Source organism: Dermacentor silvarum, chromosome 3 (assembly GCF_013339745.2).
Source record: "Dermacentor silvarum isolate Dsil-2018 chromosome 3, BIME_Dsil_1.4, whole genome shotgun sequence".
In the NCBI taxonomy this organism is placed as follows: Eukaryota; Metazoa; Arthropoda; class Arachnida; order Ixodida; family Ixodidae; genus Dermacentor; species Dermacentor silvarum.
Window position 1 is genome coordinate 24,790,784 of NC_051156.1, and position 18,945 is coordinate 24,809,728.

General features: G+C 47.0%; 1 protein-coding gene across 3 annotated transcripts in view; it reads right to left on the reverse strand.

Annotated features, from left to right (window-relative positions):
* Positions 1–18,945, reverse strand: part of LOC119445387 (ubiquitin conjugation factor E4 B) — a 441,801-nt gene that overhangs the window by 130,025 nt on the left and 292,831 nt on the right. The gene's annotated exons all lie outside the window — the stretch shown is intronic.

The window sequence follows — 18,945 nt, forward strand, 5'->3', positions numbered from 1 at the left end:
GGATCATATCCATGTCACCAATCAGGGAATCGAGAAATCTGCGGAGCACAAACAACCTCTCTATATGGCTTTCATAGATTATGAAAAGGCATTTGGCTCAGTAGAGACACCAGCAGTCATAGAGGCATTGCATAATCAAGGAGTACAGAAGGCATATTTATTTGTTTATTTATTTCATATACCTCACAGGCTCCAGAAGCAGTATTGCGTGAGGGGGGCGGTACAGATAACAAATAACAATTGTGGAGCAAGAACATGTTATACGGTTACATAAATAAGAACACAAGAGAATCAAATAATAAACAAAGAACGCAAAATAAAAATAAAAACAAGAAGAAAGGAAGGTGAACTAACAGCTGTTAGCTATCCTGTATGCAGTAAAGCAAACAATCTTAGCACAAATGCTTACATAAATACACAACAATGAAGTTAAGAACAATAAAACTAAAACAGACACTGATTTTTAGTGAAGTACTAGCCAAATATTGCACTGATTTTTTGTCTGAAGATTACTGGGTCATTAATGTCAGCGATGTTATCAGGAAGACCATTCCACAGCGCAATGGCACGTGGCAAAGCTGAGCAGTTGAATGCATTGGTGTGACCAAAGATGCGTTGGAAACTGAGATGATTATGCAGACGTCTAGATGCGCGAGAGGGACGGACGAGCGGTAAAGTAGATGGACGTACATTATGCATGATTTTGTGCAGAAGACAAAGCAACGTTATATTCCTGCGTGATTCCAAAGATGAAAGTGACGACAACTTGATGTTAGTTACGCTCGAAAATGGGCTATAATCTCTGGCAATAAAACGTGCAGCGCGGTTTTGAATCGACTCGAGAAGGTGGATTAGATATGCCTGATGAGGTGACCATATAGAAGCTGCGAATTCGAGCTGGGGTTGCACTAATGTTTGGTAGGCTATCTTTCTGGTGAGGGAAGGAGCGCTGCGAAGGTTACGTTTTAGATATCCGAGAGTGCGTGATGCTTTAGCCGCTATTTTTTCAATGTGGGATGACCATGAAAGCCTCGGTGTTAGAAGGATGCCAAGGTACTTGTATGAAGATGTGCGAGCGACGATACTATTGCCAAGTGAGTAACTAAAAGTAGAGTAGAATTTTTTGCGAGTAAATGTCATTAGATTGCATTTGTTAGTGTTCAGGGTCATTTGCCAATCCAAACACCAGTTAGTGACACATTGAAGGTCATGTTGAAGAGCGATATGATCAGCGGGGGAGCGGATTTGACGGTAGATAACGCAGTCATCTGCGAATAGTCGAACACTGGATGTAATGTTAGATGGCAAGTCATTGATATAAATTAGGAAGAGTAAGGGTCCTAGGACACTTCCCTGAGGTACGCCTGATGTTACGTTACTGAAAGGGGAAAAGTACTGGTCAATGACAGTGGACTGCTTTCGAAAAGACAAAAAGTTTCTTATCCAAGAAATTGTTAGCTCGTCAAGGTTTAAGCATGAGAGTTTAGAAATGAGGTGACAGTGAGGAACGCGATCAAATGCTTTAGAAAAGTCTATGAAGATTGAGTCAGTCTGGGCATTGTCATCCATATTTTGAAAAAGATCCGTAGTAAATTCGATTAGTTGTGTCTCACATGAAAAGCCTTTTCTGAACCCATGCTGATGTTTAAAAAAGAAGTTATTACATTCTAAGCGGTGAACGACATTAGTAAATATGATGTGTTCGAGTAACTTGCAGGAAACGCTTGTTAGGGATATGGGACGGTAATTATTCATGTCGCTCTTGTCACCTGACTTGAAGATGGGTATGATTTTGCCCACTTTCCAATCATTCGGCAGCTCCCCTGTTGACAGTGACTGCTGAAATATAAGACTAAGGATTTTACTGGAAGGGACTACTGTATGCTTTAGGATTTTCGTGTTAATGCCATCAAATCCGGAACTAGTCGATAATTTGAGATTGTTAATCAAAGTAGCAATTCCAGTGGCTGTTACGGTAATAGGAGTCATATATTGGTAATCTAAGTCTGCCATCTTCGGCATATTGGAATGTTCTTCCTTTGTGAACGTGGAAATGAAGTAGTTGTTAAGAACAGATGCGCAGTGCTCTCGCGGTATGGGAAGACCAGTGCTATCCACCAGTGCGGGAGAGTCAGTGCTGTCTGAAGGAGATATGGTTTTCCAGAACTTCTTAGGATTATTTTTTATGAGTGATTGGAGGTCATTGGAAAAGAATTTATGCTTTGCATGACGAAGGGAACTGCAGTAGGCTTTTTCGCAGGCTTTATGTTTATTACATGAATACCTTAAAAATATCTACAAGAATTCCAAAGCTGCCTTGGTTCTCCACAAGAAAAGTAGAAAGTTGCCTATCAAGAAAGTGATTAGGCAAGGTGGCATAATCTCTCCAATGCTATTCGCTGCATGCTTAGAAGAAGTATTCAAGCTCTTAGACTGGGAAGGCTTAGGAGTGAGGATCAACGGCGAATATCTCAGCAACCTTCGGTTTGCAGATGACATTGTCCTATTCAGCAACAATGGAGACGAATTACAGCAAATGATTGAGGACCTTAATCGATAAAGTGTGAGAATTGGGTTGAAGATGAATATGCAGAAGACAAAAATAATGTTCAATAGCCTGGCAAGGGAACAAGAATTCAGGATCGCCAGTCAGTCTCTAGAGTCTGTAAAGGAGTACATTTATCTAGGTCAATTACTCACAGAGAACCCTGATCATGAGAAAGAAATTTACAGAAGAATAAAATTGGGTTGGAGTGCATACGACAGGCATTGCCAAATCCTGACTGGGAGCTTTCCACTGTCATTGAAAAGAAAAGTGTACAATCATTGCATTCTACCGGTGCTAACATATGGGGCAGAAACTTGGAGGTTAACAAAGAAGCTCGAGAACAAGTTAAGGACTGCACAAAGAGCGATGGAACGAAAAATCTTAGGACTAACATTAAGAGACAGGAAGAGAGCAGTGTGGATCAGAAAACAAACGGGGATAGCAGATATGCGAGTTGACATTAAGCGGAAGAAATGGAGCTGGGCAGGCCATATAATGCGTAGGATGGATAACCGGTGGACCATTAGGGTTACACAATGGGTACCAAGAGAAGGGAAGCGCAGTCGAGGTCAGCAGAAAACCAGATGGGGTGATGAAGTTAGGAAATTTGCAGGCGCAAGTTGGAATACGCGCAAGACAGGGGTAATTGGAGATCGCAGGGAGAGGCCTTTGTCCTGCAGTGGACATAAAATATAGGCTGATGATGATGATGAGAAGCCGCACCCCCTCCCTCCTGCGCTGGCTTTCCTCCTTCTGCGTGGGAGTCGCCAGTTAAGCATTTGGTGCCGCAGCTGAATGTCGCATCTCCTCCCTTCCTCCCACAGCCTTTCCCACAACAGAAGACGCCGCGTTTACTCTGTTCGCTCTCCGTAAAAGTGCGCGTCCCTCGCGCTCTTTCACTAGCACATTTCACTCATTGATTAAAATTGGGTACATCATTGCACTTCTTAGACAACTTGAATTTTGGTATTCGATTGTAACGCGAGGATAGACTTCAGGTAGCAAAAATCTGGAAAGAAACTCGCGTTCCAATCGAGTAAATACGGTACATGTTTATTTATTTCAAGCATACTGCCAGCCTCTGGTGAGATACGCAATGGCGGAGTACGCTGATTAAAAGGTAGACTAAACAAGGCTGGTATTTCCGAGCCAAGTTGGAAAAAAGCCAGCTGAGCTGTCTGGTGATTCCACTGTGGGAGGCTTTTGTGTTCTGTTGCACAAACCTAAAATATGGCTATTATGGAAATAAGGAATTCCTACATAAATCACTTATAACTGCCTGCCACAAACTGTTTTTTAGCCCTGCATGGAAATCTGCGATGAAAGGCTTACTTTTTTTAGGGCTTCACAAATTGGTCAATTAACTATTGAGTAGTTTATTAGTGGCTGTGTCATGGTTAATTGGCTCAACTGCGCACGCTAATTAGCTTAGCATACCATCCGAAAATGCTTGTGCACATTTGACAATATCTTCTGAAGTCTTTTAAAAGAGTAAGGTATCCAGCACAGCACTGATTATATTGCGCATATTTAGCATACTGCAAAATAAAGCAAATAAGGCTGCAATCACAGAGAACAGAAAGAATAAAATTAGGTGGCTTTTCAAACACATAGTCGCGTACCATTTTAAGGTAACATTTTATTAAAATAAGCCTATACTCCGACTTACTCGAGTCAACTTTTCTGGCAACTCTTAAAACATAAACAGTGTCAAGGATAAAATAGTGCAAAACTCGGAACACAGATCAAGATTAAACAAGAGCGCTCTCAGTCCTGTGTATTGAGCTATTCTATGCTTCACAATTTTACACCAACTGGCCTGTGCTTCTATACTACTGAAACAAACACTGCACAGAAGTGAACACGCATTCGCAGAAATACCGGAGTTGTGGTGACGGAACATATGCAAATTAAAGGGCTGTTTGTGAAGAATGATGATGCTTCCCAGACCACCTCAACCCTGCAGATGGTGCAGATTAGAGATGGGTTGCTCAGGAGCGAGCTGGATCTTGTGAGCGGCTCTCTTTAAAGAGCGAGTGAGCGGTGGTTCAGTAAAACTGAGCGGCGGTTCTTTTGGAGAAAGGGAGCCGGTTCTCTCGCGTTGAGAGAGCCGTGCCGATGCGTTCCGTCAGAGCCGTGTCTTCTGCTGGGTGCGACTTCCGCGCCATCTATTAGCGGTACGAGGAAGCAACTGCCCTCCCACCCTTCCTCGCAAGAGTCGCCTTCACCCCCTCGCCTTCGGCTGAAGAACGAAAGAACCGCCGCTCACTTACTGAACCACGTCTCCCTCGCTCTTCAAAAGATCCGGCTCGCTCCTGAGCACGCCGCTCTTTTCGCCACGGCTCCCTCGCTCTTCAAGAGATCCGGCTCGCTCCTGAGCGCGTGTTTTTATTCTGACAAACGTTGATTTTAAAGTATAGTCGAACCCGAGTATATCGAACTCGCCAAAAAACGTTTATTAATTCGATATATGGCATAATTCGATATAGGCCCGCTATAGGATTTGATAACGCAAAGGCACATACCAATAAGAAAAGTACTTTATTAATATGGTGGCTTACTTGCGTGCTCTACTTTGGAACAAAATAGTCCTGGATTTTCTTCTGTTTCAACGACTTCACTGCCTGCGACAGCACGCACGCCTCCACATTGTCCAACGAGTCGGAGCAGCTGAGGCTGCAACCTTCTATATTCATGCAATAGCGCCGGACCAACGCAAGTGCACTAATCACTTCGGAGGATGTAGGCAACGGGCCATCGTCAATTTCTTTATTGCTGTCGCTTTGGCTCGTGGTCGGCACAATGTCTGCAACGTAGTCCTCATCTTGTAGCTAGCCCATGATGGCAAATTCTGCCTCTTTGCACAAGCCATGACGACAGCGTGCCAAGAAAGTTCACAGAGCGCCAACAGGCAACACCACCAGCATGGACCACGCTGAATGAGGACTCGAGGAAAAGAGGCAGCAGCAGGCACACAAGCATAAAGAAAGAAAAAATGGCGCTCACTTGTACCGCCTCCGCGCCTCGGAGAAAGTACGACGGCCTCTGATTGGCTGTAAGCACTGCGAGCAGGCCAGGATCATTTTTTGCAGGGGGGTGTTCGCCCGTGCACAGCCGGGTATAAACCACTTTTTCTAGGGTGGCGCTGGCAGTTTTCCCCGCCACCGCGAGGGAAAGTCAACTTGCTGGGGCACTTTTGAGGCACATGGAGTTTGATATATCGGTTGTCGTTGCTATTTTCATTCGATGTAACAGTAACTTTTGCTATATATTCTCAATGTAAATTTACCGTGTTTAGAAATTGTTGGATATAGGGGATAATTTGATATAAACGGGTTCGATATAGTCGGGCTCAACTGTACCACAAAAACAGACAAGCCTCTGTAATGACGATGAAGTTACATAATTTTTTTTCTGAAAAAAGTACGTCGCATTATGCCTGTCATAGTATCATAAGCATTTTATCCGTAATATCAGAAAAGAAAGTTTCATTACAACTAAAAATTCACGCTTTTAATATATGTAAAAATATTCTCTAAACATAGCGAAAATACCAATAACACGGTTATTAAATTATGCATATATCGTTTTTTTCAAAGCCAGATAACTACAGAATATGCATAACACAGGTTACACGTTTAAGTGAACCGGTGAGCCGTTCAAATGAATGATTTCAGTGAGCTGAACCGCTCCGAGCCGCTCACTGAAGTGAGCCGTTTTGCCCATCTCTAGTGCAGATAGAATGAGTGTAAACAAAACAAAACAAAAAAAGTGTGGCACCGTGAAATGTGAACAAGCTTGTTTACCACCACAAGTGCTTAATACTACAGTCTTTGCCCAGCAAAGATATGTATACAGTATACGTTTGGATATAACGGAATATTATTCTCACTTGGTTTGGTCTGCCTTAGTATCAGTGCAATAATTTCCGCTTTTAACGGACCCGGCTATAACGGACTATCAGGTATACCGGACAAACTTTTTGGGGCAAATTTTTTTTTCAGATGGTGCAAACACAACCTATAGTGCCTGCTGCGATGCGTACATGCAGCAGTGCACTACCTGCAACTTTTTCCGGCCACTTGCAGAATGCCGAAAGATCAATTTTTTCTTAAGGAACGAACACACTAGCAGCAAACTTCCTGATGATTGTTGTGGTTTATTGGCGCAAGGGCCAGATGTCGCCAAAGAGCACCAAGACGATGGTAATTGTCAGTGGCACATGAAATAGTGAATTATATGAACATTAGATGTGGCATGGCTGTAAAGGGGCCTAAAAACAGTCGCTTAAAAGTGCGTAAAATATATACATAGTAAGATTATGGCAATGACTAATTATGTGTACATTGGACATGAACAATGCATTGCGAAAGAATGATACGACTTACAAAAATTACAGATGCAAGAATTCGCCAGAAGCACAAGTGCCTAAACAGAGCCCTTGAAACACAAGGGCCTGGATGCATGGGCTATAAAGAACTATCACAGCAACATCCTCTTGAGAAAGGATGTGCTACGAACTTATTGAGCTAATATAATAACATGCAGGACCACATCGTTCAAGAAATCGAGGACTGCTTTGGTGTTAAAAAGCGGTTCTTTACCAAGAAACATAATGGGATATAGAGGGATATAATAGCAGTATGCCAGAGGAAAATGCTTCTTTCTTTCTCTTTCGGCTTCCCGACACGCCAGGAGGATGTGGAGGACGGTGAGCCTCTCGCCACATCTACCACAGGTTGGAGGATCATTACCATTCAATAGAAAATTGTGAGTACCATAAGTGTGTCCTATTCTGAGACGACAGAATAGGACATCAGTTCTTCGTGTTTTCGTTGTACAGGGCCAGAAACCTAACTGTGGCTCAATCAAGTGAAGCTTATTATTTGTTTCGGCGTCCCACAAACATTGCCAGTGGCTTTGCAGATTGTTTCGTAGGAAAGGCTTCAGATCTGTAGCAGGGGCAGCAGCGGCAAGACCAATACCTTGCGATGCCATTGATTTGGCGATTTCGTCAGCAAGCACATTACCCTCGATTCCTCTATGGCCGGAAACCCAGCACATTATTACATGTCTACGAGATAGGTAAATGCTACACAAGAGTGAGTAAAGCTAAAAAAAAACTGGATTTCTATGCTTTTGTAAAGATGTTAGCGCTTTTACAAGACTTACCGTATTTATTCGAATCTAGGCCGATAGTTTTTTTCAAATAATCACACACGAAACTCTAGGGTCGGCTTAGATTCGAGGATTTTAAAAAACGCGCCAGTTTTTAACTGAAACTGATAAATATGGTGCCATAGCCTCCTATATAATCTATGCCTGCCGGATGAGCGCGAAAAGGCCGTCGTCTATGGCGGCGATGGTGCATAGTTAGCGCCATCTAGAAAAGTCAGTATCGCAGCCGCTACTAGCCGAGCCAGTAGCCAGCTGAAGTACACGAGCGACGTCGCCATTTTGACCTGCGTCGTATCGGTAGTATCGGTATGGTGCAGCATCGGCGCGCGGTGTGGCGTTATCGTAATGGCACCAAATGGGCGATGCCACTATAGTGCCGCTTTCTAAACGAATACTGTATTTACTCGAATCTAACGCGCACTTTCAACACGACCCTAAATCTGCGTCGGCATTTCAAAATGGCCGCCTCGCACGCGCGTCGTGCCTAGCTACCGTAGCATGCGGAAGCTTCCTCCCTGTGCTGCAGTACACGTGCTTAGGCAATAGTCTACCGTCTGTCTTCACGTTCTCAGCGTCTGCTCTATCTATCAGCATGAAGTACCGAGTTCATCATGATGCCGCATTTAAAAGGAAAGTGATCATCTGTGCGGAGACGGACGGAAATCGGGCCGCATCACGGGCGTTCGGAGAATCCGAAACTTGCGAGCGGGACTGGCGCAAACAGAAGGGAGAGGATTTTCGCCAGCAAAGCAATGCGGAACGATTTCAGTGGACCGAAGCAGGACGTAATCTGCGACGATCCACTCCGGCGATACGATCAGGCTTGGCCCTATCTTGAAAGCAATCTGCGACTGGTGTCCGCCGCGCGCCGTGTTTTCGCCGCGTTGAAGCGAGAGGCATGCTAGCACGAAGGCGTGTTTCGTCTCCAGCGTTTTGACAGCTCGTTTCCGCGGTCAACGAGCGAGGTGTGTTCATGTTTGCTTGAGCGCGCGTGACACCGTGCTTGGCTTGTTAATAGCGGTCTACTAATTTGCTACCGCATTCGATGCATCGCCTTTCGGGCGAAACTGCGACTTTTTTTATTCATCGCAACATCAGTGCATCGGGAGGAAATCTATTTTTCCAAATTTTTCCTCGCGGAAAACGGGTGCGCATTACAATCGAGGAAGCGTGAGAATCGAGTAAATGCGGTAGTTGTGCTAGCCGTAGAGGCATCGTCAAACGTTCAAACCGGGCGGAACTTCGGCATTGGTCTGTCTTTGGAGGGGGCCACGGGAGATGGTTTTTGCGTGCGCCGCAACGTGCGCTCCTTCCAAAAATGCAGCATCTCTAATGCGCTATATGGTACTGAATATAGCGCACTGTTTGAAGATGTCAGCAGTAAGGAAGATAGCGACGAGGCTAGCAGCGATGGTGACATAGAATGAGCTCGGCATGTTCAAATTTAATAAATGGTGTTTCATTTTGCGAATGCTGTCCTCGCTTTTTCGTTCGGCCTACATTCGAGGTAAGTTTTTTTTTTTTTTTTCGGACTTCGAACTTTTGGGGGGTCGGCTTAGAATCGGAGTCGGCCTAGATTCGAGTAAATACGGTAACGAGTCTGTGAATATTCTTGCTTTTTGTAGTTTTAATTTCAGTTCAGTTCAGTTCAGTTTATTGTCCTTAAAGACCCCTGGTGGGGGTATTACATAAGGGGTGGGTATGACATAGGTTCCACATTTTGTACACATCATTAAATATATGCAAAGTGATCAATCACACGCTGTTTGAACAAAGACGGGCAAGTGATGTTAACAATAGCAGCAGGAAGGCCGTTCCAGTCTTTAGCTGTTTGAGGAATGAACGAGGCGGAAAAATGAGTGGTTCGGGCACGCGGGCATGCGACTTGCTGTGGATGATTGGTGCGATGAGAGATGCGTGCCGCAGGAATGATGTATGGAGCATGATGAAGGACACTGAAAAAGAACTTGTGATAGAGCTCAAGACTAGCGATGCGTCGGCGATTAGATAGTAGTGTTAATCCGGATTGTGTTTTAAGTGCAGAAATACTGACGTCATACGAATATTGTGAGTGAATGAACCTAGTAGCGTGGTTCTGAATAGATTCAAGTGAGGTGATATGTTTGGTGCGGGCTCCAGATGGCAGATGCATATTCTAGTTGTGGTCGAACAAGGGATTTGTAGGCAAGCAGTTTTACGTTTTTAGGGGCCTGACAGAGATTACGCTTTAAAAAACCTAGTGTTTTATTAGCAGATGATATGATGTTAGAAATATGTTTATGCCAGGCCAGATCATTGCATACGGTGATACCTAGGTAGTTATAAGACTCTACTAATTCGAGAGCCATGCTTCCGATTTGGTAAGGAAATACTAGGGGATTACGGCTACGAGTGGAAGACATAACTTTACATTTGTTTACATTAAGTGACATTAACCAATCGCCACACCATGTTAGTATAGTGGAGAGGTCTTTCTGCAGGGCTGTTTGATTGTAGGTGTTACGTACAGTGCGATAAATGACACAATCATCGGCGAACATTCGGATATTACAGGACACATTATTACAAGACTAGCGATGCGTCGGCGATTAGATAGTAGTGTTAATCCGGATTGTGTTTTAAGTGCAGAAATACTGACGTCATACGAATATTGTGAGTGAATGAACCTAGTAGCGCGGTTCTGAACAGATTCAAATGAGGTGATAAGATATGTTTGGTGCGGGCTCCAGATGGCAGATGCATATTCTAGTTTTGGTCGAACAAGGGATTTGTAGGCAAGCAGTTTTACGTTTTTAGGGGCCTGACAGAGATTACGCTTTAAAAAATCTAGTGTTTTATTAGCAGATGATATGATGTTAGAAATATGTTTATGCCAGGCCAGATCATTGCATACGGTGATACCTAGGTAGTTATAGGACTCTACTACAGTAAAAGCTCGACGATACGAATCTCACGGGGTCACGAAAAATATTCGTATTAGCCGAAACTCGTATCATTGAAACACAATTAAAACTACTGTCGAATCTCGATAATTCGAACTCGAAGGGGCCCGAAAATTTGTTCGAATTAAAAGGACGCATTTTTGAAGTATTCGTGCACCATAGCACGATGCACGAACAGTGCGAGTCGTGAAATATAGCGGCGAGCAAGCGCATAGCAAGTGCGGGCCACGAAACTGCCCAGGCCGGCTAACGGTCGCTTCCCGATAACGGCAGAAAACGAAGCTTCAGGGACCGGGCGGTGCCGGCACACGGGTGCGCGCGGAGACCGTCGAAGGTGAGGGAGGAGGGCGGCAGGGAAGCGGATTTGGCCGCGTCAACTCCGCCGCTTTGGTGGCTCCCCTCGCCCTCCCTCTCAACTCCCTCGTGGCTCTCACCTTCGACTCCGTGCGCACATCTCCGTGCGCGCCCGCCGCCGTGCTGGCGCCAGCTTATTTTAGCCGTCCCCTGAAGTTTCGTTTTCTGCCGTTATCGGGAAGCGAGCGTTTGCGGGCGTCGCAGTTTTGTTGGCCCGACTGTGCCTCCGCCGCTGCTTCCCTCTGCGCTGCTGCTGCAGCGTGCAAGGTCAACATGTGACTAGAAAATAGAGGAGAAGGGTTCACTGCCATTTTATCCGCGTGGCTGAGACGTCGGCACTAGTGTGTGCCGGTTGTCTAGAACACTCAAGTCGGCACGTACACGCTTGTTCCGGCGTGATGCAGAAACGGCGACCTTGCAATTTGAGAGAGGGGGAAATTTCCGCCGCGGGTTCTTTTTTTTTTTTCCCCGTTCCTTCGCGCTAGGCATTGAGGGGTCTCTCCTGAGCTTTTGCTCTATGGCGGTGTCGGAGCAATGCCGGTCGGAGGCGCCGCCGCGTGATTTGGCGCGCTGCTAAGAGCATTGTCGGTGCGCGGTATGTTCGAAATAAGCGTGTTCAAATTCGCTTGCTTCGCGTTGACGTTGAACGAAAGCACGTTTTTCATGATAGTCTCGCTGTGCAACAATTGTGCTCATCAGTGTTGACGTTGCGAGGCCTAGCTCCTTAGCCAACTCCGTCCGCTTCCTCTTGGGATCCTCATCGACCTTTCGAAGAATGTCTAATTTCTCTTTAAAGGAGAGTGCTTTCCGCTTGCGAAACATAGCTCGCTGCGACTAGGCAAAATGGCGCAAACACGAAGAACGCGGCCCGAAGCGCAGCAGCCACTCCATCTGACGGCTCGCAGAAAAGGAGGAAAAGTACAAAAGCACCAAAAGCGCCACCGCTTCAAACTCTTCGCGTCCAGTCGCGGAGTCCGCGCTGTCCGGCGCCGCGCCTCCGCACCAAAAGAGGAGAGAAAGCGCGTGACTGTGCGCTGTTCTCTTTCGCGGCCGTCGGTGGGGCGGCGTTTATTCGTATCAACCGACACAGGTTGAAAATCGATTCGTAACAACCGTTCTCTAGCCCGTTGCAAAGTAATGGGGCTCGGCCGGGACCACAGAAAAATTCGTATCATCCGGAAATTCGTATTAGCCGTGATAGTATCATCGAGCTTTTACTGTAATTCGAGAGCCATGCTTCCGATTTGGTAAGGAAATACTAGGGGATTACGGCTACGAGTGGAAGACATAACTTTACATTTGTTTACATTAAGTGACATTAACCAATCGCCACACCATGTTAGTATAGTGGAGAGGTCTTTCTGCAGGGCTGTTTGATTGTAGGTGTTACGTACAGTGCGATAAATGACACAATAATCGGCGAACATTCGGATATTACAGGACACATGTGAAGGTAAGTCATTAATATATATTAGAAATAATAGAGGGCCAAGAACCGATCCTTGAGGGACGCCTGATGTTACTGGCACAGGGTTAGATGATTATTTATAATGACAGATTGGGAGCGGTTACTAAGAAATTCAATAATCCAATTCAATTTCCTTATATGTTTCACTGCAGACAGTACTGCGTAGGCTTCGGCTGTGAAGATATTTGTTAGGGGGTTCAATACGTCAGATTTAGAAAAAAAAGGGGCCAACAGCCGCGTAAGATACGCCAGTATGGGACTTGGATGCGTCGGTGTAGAATTCCGAGCACGAGTACTTCGATTGAAGTTCACGAAAATGCATTGCAATTTCGAGCTCGGGAGCGTGCTTTGTGACCTCTAGAAAGGATAAATCACATTCTATCACCTGCCACTCCCAGGGCGGTGACATCTTGGCCCGCGGTGTTCGGCCAGACCCCGAGAAGCTAGCTGCCGTCGATGAGTTCCCGCGTCCAACAGACAAGAAGGCAGTTCAGCGATTCTTAGGTCTCTGTACGTACTACCGTCGTTTCGTCGAAGAATGTTCAGGATCGCCGAACCATTAACGAGACTAACACGCCAAGATGTACCCTTCGAGTGGACGGAAGAGCAACAGGAAGCCTTTACAGAATTGTGGAAGCGACTGCAAACAGCCCCCGTACTCACGCATTTCGACGACGAGGTTGACACAGAAATCCACACAGACGCCAGCAACGTGGGGCTTGGTGCTATACTCGTTAAGTGGCAAGACGACGCCGAACGAGTACTAGCCTACGCGAGCCGCAGCCTCACAAAGACGGATGTCAACTATTCCACGACTGAAAAGGAGTGTCTAGCTGTCGTTTGGGCCATCGGCAAGTTCCGACCCTACCTTTACAGCCGACCTTTTCGCGTAGTAAGTGACCACCACTCACTGTGTTGGCTTAGGGACCCTTCAGGCCACCTCGCTCGTTGGAGCTTCCAGCCTTCAGGAGTACGACGTCACAGTGGTACAGTGTAGACCGCTTATAACGTAAGTCGCCGGAGTCGCGAATATCCGCACTATAAGCGGTACCGCACTATAACCAAAGCAACAATTGTCAAGGCCTGCACATATGCAAAACATGTGCACCGAGCCGCCACGCGTATGCGACAGTCGGGGAATGCGGCTAGAACGTTTGCATTCAATTTACAGTCGAATCTCGTTAATTCGAACCGAATCACGTGGCGGCGCCTCCGACCAGCATTGTTCCGGCACCGCCATAGAGTAAAAGCTTAGGAGAGACCCCTCAATGTTGCGTGCGAACAAAACAAAAAAAAAGAAAGAAAAAAAAATGCGGTGGAAATTTCACCCTCTCTCAAATGGCAAGGTCGCCGATTCTGCGTTGGAACATGCGTGTACGTGCCGACGTCTCAGCCACGCTACCATAGCCACGCGTAGAAAATGGCAGTGAACCCTTCTTTCTCCTTTATGCTTCCTCTACTTTCTAGTCACGTGTTGGCCTTGCACGCTGCGACTACGGCGCACGGGGAAGCAGCAGCGCTGTCCCAGGCCGGCCAACAAAACTGCCCACGCCGGCAAACGCCCGCTTCCCGATAACGGCAGAAAACGTAACTTCGGGGAGCTGGCGCCGGGTCGGCTGTAGCGGCGGTGCCTGCACAGCGGCGGGTGCGCACGGTGACAGTCGAAAGTGAGGGAGCTATGAGGGAGGGCGAGGAGAGCCACCGAAGCGGCGGAGTTGCCAAGGCGAAATCCACTTCCCAGCCACCCTCCTCCCTCACATTCCACGGTCTTCACGTGCGCCCTTCGCCGGGCCGTGCCAGCGCCGCCTGTTCGCTCGCTGAATTTTCATTTACTGCCGTTATCGTGAGGCGAGCGTTGGCTGTTTCGTGGCCCTCGCTCACTATGTGCGCCGTGATATTTCACGACTCGACTCGCACTCAAGATTCTGGTTTCAGCCTCACTGGCTGTTCGTTCGCACCACGTGCCCTTCTCCTCCTCCACATCGTCTCTTTCTTCCGCGAGCACTCCTTGGGGGCGCCCGTTTGAGGGGAGCGTTCGCCGTCTCCACTGACTTCCGTACTGCCAGGCAGCCGCACTGTAACCCGTATTTAGTTTCCCGCAACTGCACTATAAGCGATACGTGTATACATGGAGTGCTATGGGAAAATTAACGGGAGTCTGAAAAGACCGCACTATATACGGTCCTGCACTATAATCGGTTATGTTATAAGTGGTTTATACTGTATATTGATTCGGACAGAAGCACGGCGACGCTGACTGCCTCTCACGTGCACCTATACCTTGGAAGCCCTGTGACGTAGAGCAAGATTTACCGTTTCTTGGTGTAGTGGACACTGTCGAGATGGCTGACCTCCAACGTGCAGACAGTACATTGCTTCCCCTCATCAGATACCTTCAGGGAGCCGACGTTGTTGTCCCACGACCGATGTCACGCGGTCTGACTTCTTACTGCCTCCGGAACGATGTGCTCTACAAAAAGAACTTTGAAAAAAAGCCCAGAAACGTTCTTTCTTGTCATCCCAGTTTCCCTGCGCGAAGAAGTGCTGCAGGCGTGTCATGACGACCCGTGTGCCGGACACTTCGGCTTTGCCAGGACGTTAGCGCGCATACGCCAGAAGTATTACTGGCCACAACTATTCTCGTCCGTTCAGCGCTACGTGAGAAGCCGCCGTGATTGTCAACGGCGCGAGGTTCCACCTTTGAAACCTGCTGGTCTTTTGCAACCCCTGGACCCTCCTCCGGCACCGTTTCAACAGGTGGGAATGGACCTCCTCGGTCCTTTCCCTACGTAGTCCGCAGGCAACAAATGGATAGTCGGCGCAACAGACTACCAAACGAGGTACGCAGAAACCAAAGCTGTGCCCCGCGGAACCGCTACAGAAGTCGCGATGTTTTTTGTCCATGAAATCGTACTATGTCATGGGGCCCCTTCCATCTTAATAACCGATAGAGGAATCGCGTTTACTGCTGACATAATGCAAGAGATCGTCACGCTGACCCACACCAATCATCGGAAAACCACGGCCTATCACCCACAAACTAAAGGACTAACCGAGCGCCTCAACAGAACTATGGCCGATATGATCTTGATGTACGTTGACGTAGAGCACAAGTCATGGGACTAAATTCTACCATACGTGACATTCGCATACAATACGGCTGTGCAGGAAACCGCCCGATTCACACCATTTGAACTGGTTTATGGGCGCTGCATAATAACACTTTTAGACGCCATGCTCCCGGTGGAGAACGGAACAACAAGAAGTGACAACGCTGGGATCATCCAGAAAGCCAAGAAGCTCGACAGCTTGCTCGCAAACGCATCCGCAACCAGCAGAGTGCCGCCGCCCGCCGTTACACAGTGGCCGAAGGAACATCCAGTACGAACCCGGCGACTATGTTTGGGTGTGGACACCCGTTCGTCGTCAAGGGCTGTCAGAAAAATTACTGCGCAGATACTTGAGCCAGTACAAGATCGTCAGGCGACTCAGCGACGTGAACTACGAGGTCGTCCCTCAGAGTACTAATATAAGCTCGAGCTGACGGCGAGCATGAGCCGAAATTGTCCACGTAGTACGGATGAAGCCGTACTATGCACACGAAGAAGTGCCCCTCTGATCAACTCTCTCCCATGCCCTCTGTCGCCCTTTACCCTCTCCAACCGGAGACCGGGACGGTCACTTTTCACGTGGGGAGTAATGACGCGAAGTAAGCTGCCCACTAGAGGCACCGATTGTCATAAGTCAGCTGCCCACAACAGGCACAGAGATCACCCGAGAGAAGACGACAAAGGGTGCAGGTGTGCGCACGTTCTCCTGAGTGTCGGCCATCATTAAAGATGGCTGTTCTCTTTTGACGAGTTCGAATTAATTATCTTCGTGAGAATATGCTAAGCAAAATGTTATGTGGAGTTTTCTATTATTTCTACTACTCATCTATCCTGATGTGTCATCTGTCAAATAATTAGACTCCAGTTATCCTGATATATTATTCTTGTTTTTTCAGTGTCTGACATGGAGACGCAGTTTTGGAGTGCATCAGATACTAGCCTCTAGGCAACACAATGGCACAACTTTGTTCGGGGCTGCCAACATTGTGTGATGTCAGAACGAGACACTGTAGGGCACGGTGCAAGAAGAACAGTTGCTCCGACGGAAGCACGCGTCGCGTCTCACTAATGTTGGGCTGCCACTAGGCGGCACACGCAACTAGGAGGCTGTTGCGTGTGCCCCCTAGTAATAATAACAACTAATAAGAAGAGCTTGGTGGCGCAACCCACCACCCCGTTTCAATGGGGATGCTCATAGCATCCATCCATCCATCAATGGGGCGCGAGGGGTGCGGGCATTGCCTGGCCACCATGCTGGGTGGCCAGGCAATGCTTTTGCAGCATGTGTTTTTATTGCGATAGCTATTATATGGACACTCCAAGCGGATTTCTGCCGTTGGCGTTGTCGTCACCGTTGCCATGAGGTTCCGCTAAAGTCCAAGGGCGAAAAAATTGCCGCCGCGCGAGTGAAAGCGCACGTTCCTCGCTCCCTCGCACGCTTTCACAGAGAGCGAACGCTCGGCGGAAAGCGAATGTGAACGTCGTGTGAAAGGCCGTGGGGAAATGGGAGGGGGTCGATGTCATGCTGCGGCACTAACGGTGCAGTCTCGCACGCGAAAGGAGGAAAGCGGGAAGGCAACGCGAGATGGAGGGGGCGTATCTTCTGCTTTGCCCACAACTACGCACCAAGCGCAGTTGCAGTCAACTATGCACCATACAGTCAGCTCTTTTCACTGAGCATGGAAACTCCGTGTTTGCACATGAAAGACCCGCTGTTGTAGTTTGCTGCGAATCACTTCTTGCCGACAATCCGTCTCCACCAGGCAACGTCGTAGCTCGAGATGCAGACTTCCCTTCCCTCTCTTGAGATTCAGACTGTTTGAATTTTTAAACGCTTACCAAGAACGACAATGATCATTGCGTAATTTTGAAGTAAACATTGCTTAACTAAGAGCTTATCGTCTGCCCGCTCTGCTCGTCGGCGACCGCTTCCAAGTATCGACACACGTCGTCTGCTGCCGTGCACTGTCGGAGTAATTATCGTCTGTTTCGGCGCCTGGGGGATTTTAATAATTATAGTGGAAGGAGACGCAGTATAAAAAAATTTGTTTTCATTTTTTTAGACGCGCTTTGCATGCAGTTACAATTACACGTTCTAATTTCCTGCGTTTTCAGCCTCCTAAACATGTGCTGCTGTGCAGCGGTGCAGCGTGAAACACCACCATTCATCATCATCATCACCAGACTATATTTTATGTCCACTGCAGTGCGAAGGCCTCTCCCTGCGATCTCCAATTACCCCTGTCTTGCGCTAGCGTATTCCAACTTGCGCCTGCAAATTTCCTAACTTCATCATCCCATCTGGTTTTCTGCCGACCTCGACTGCGCTTCCCTTCTCTTGGTATCCATTTTGTAACCCTAATGGTCCACCGGTTCTCCATCCTACGCATTACATGGCCTGCCCAGCTCCATTTCTTCTGCTTAATGTCAACTAGAATATCGGCTATCCCCGTTTGTTCTCTGATCCACACCGCTCTCTTCCTGTCTTTTAACGTTAGTCCTAAGATTTTTCGTTCCATCGCTCTGTGCGGTCCTTCACTTCTTTTTTGAGCTTCTTTGTTAACCTCCAAGTTTCTGCCCCATATGTTTGCACCGGTAGCATGCAATGATTGTACACTTTTCTTTTCAACGACAGTGGTAATCTCCCAGTCAGGATTTGGTAATGCCTGCTGTATGCACTCCATCCCAATTTTATTCTTCTGTAAATTTCCTTCTTGTGATCAGGGCTCCCTGTGAGTAATTGACCTAGATAAACATGCTCCTTTACAGACTTTAGAGGCTGACTGACGATGCTGAATTCTTGTTTCGTTGCCAGGCTATTGAACATTACCTTTGTTTTCTGCATATTAATCTTCAACCCCACTTTCTCAGTTAAGGTCCTCAATCAATTGTTGTAATTTGTCCCCATTGTTGCTGAATAGGACAATGTCATCTGCGAACCGAAGGTTGCTGAGATATTCGCCGTTGATCCTCACTCCTAAGCCTTCCCAGTCTAAGAGCTTGAATACTTCTTCTAAGCATGCAGTGAATAGCATTGGAGAGATTGTGTCTCCTTGCCTGACCCCTTTCTTGATAGGTAACTTTCTACTTTTCTTGTGGAGAATCAAGGTAGCTGTGGAATCCTTGTAGATATTTGCTAAGATATTCACGTATGCCTCCGGTACTACTTGATTACGCAATGCCTCTATGACTGCTGGTATCTCTACTGAATCACATGCCTTTTCATAATCTATGAAAGCCATGTAGAGAGGTTGATTGTACTCCGAAGAATTCTCGATTACCTGATTTATGACATGGATATGATCCATCGTAGAATATCCCTTCCTCTTGGTTGGCTGAAGTCAA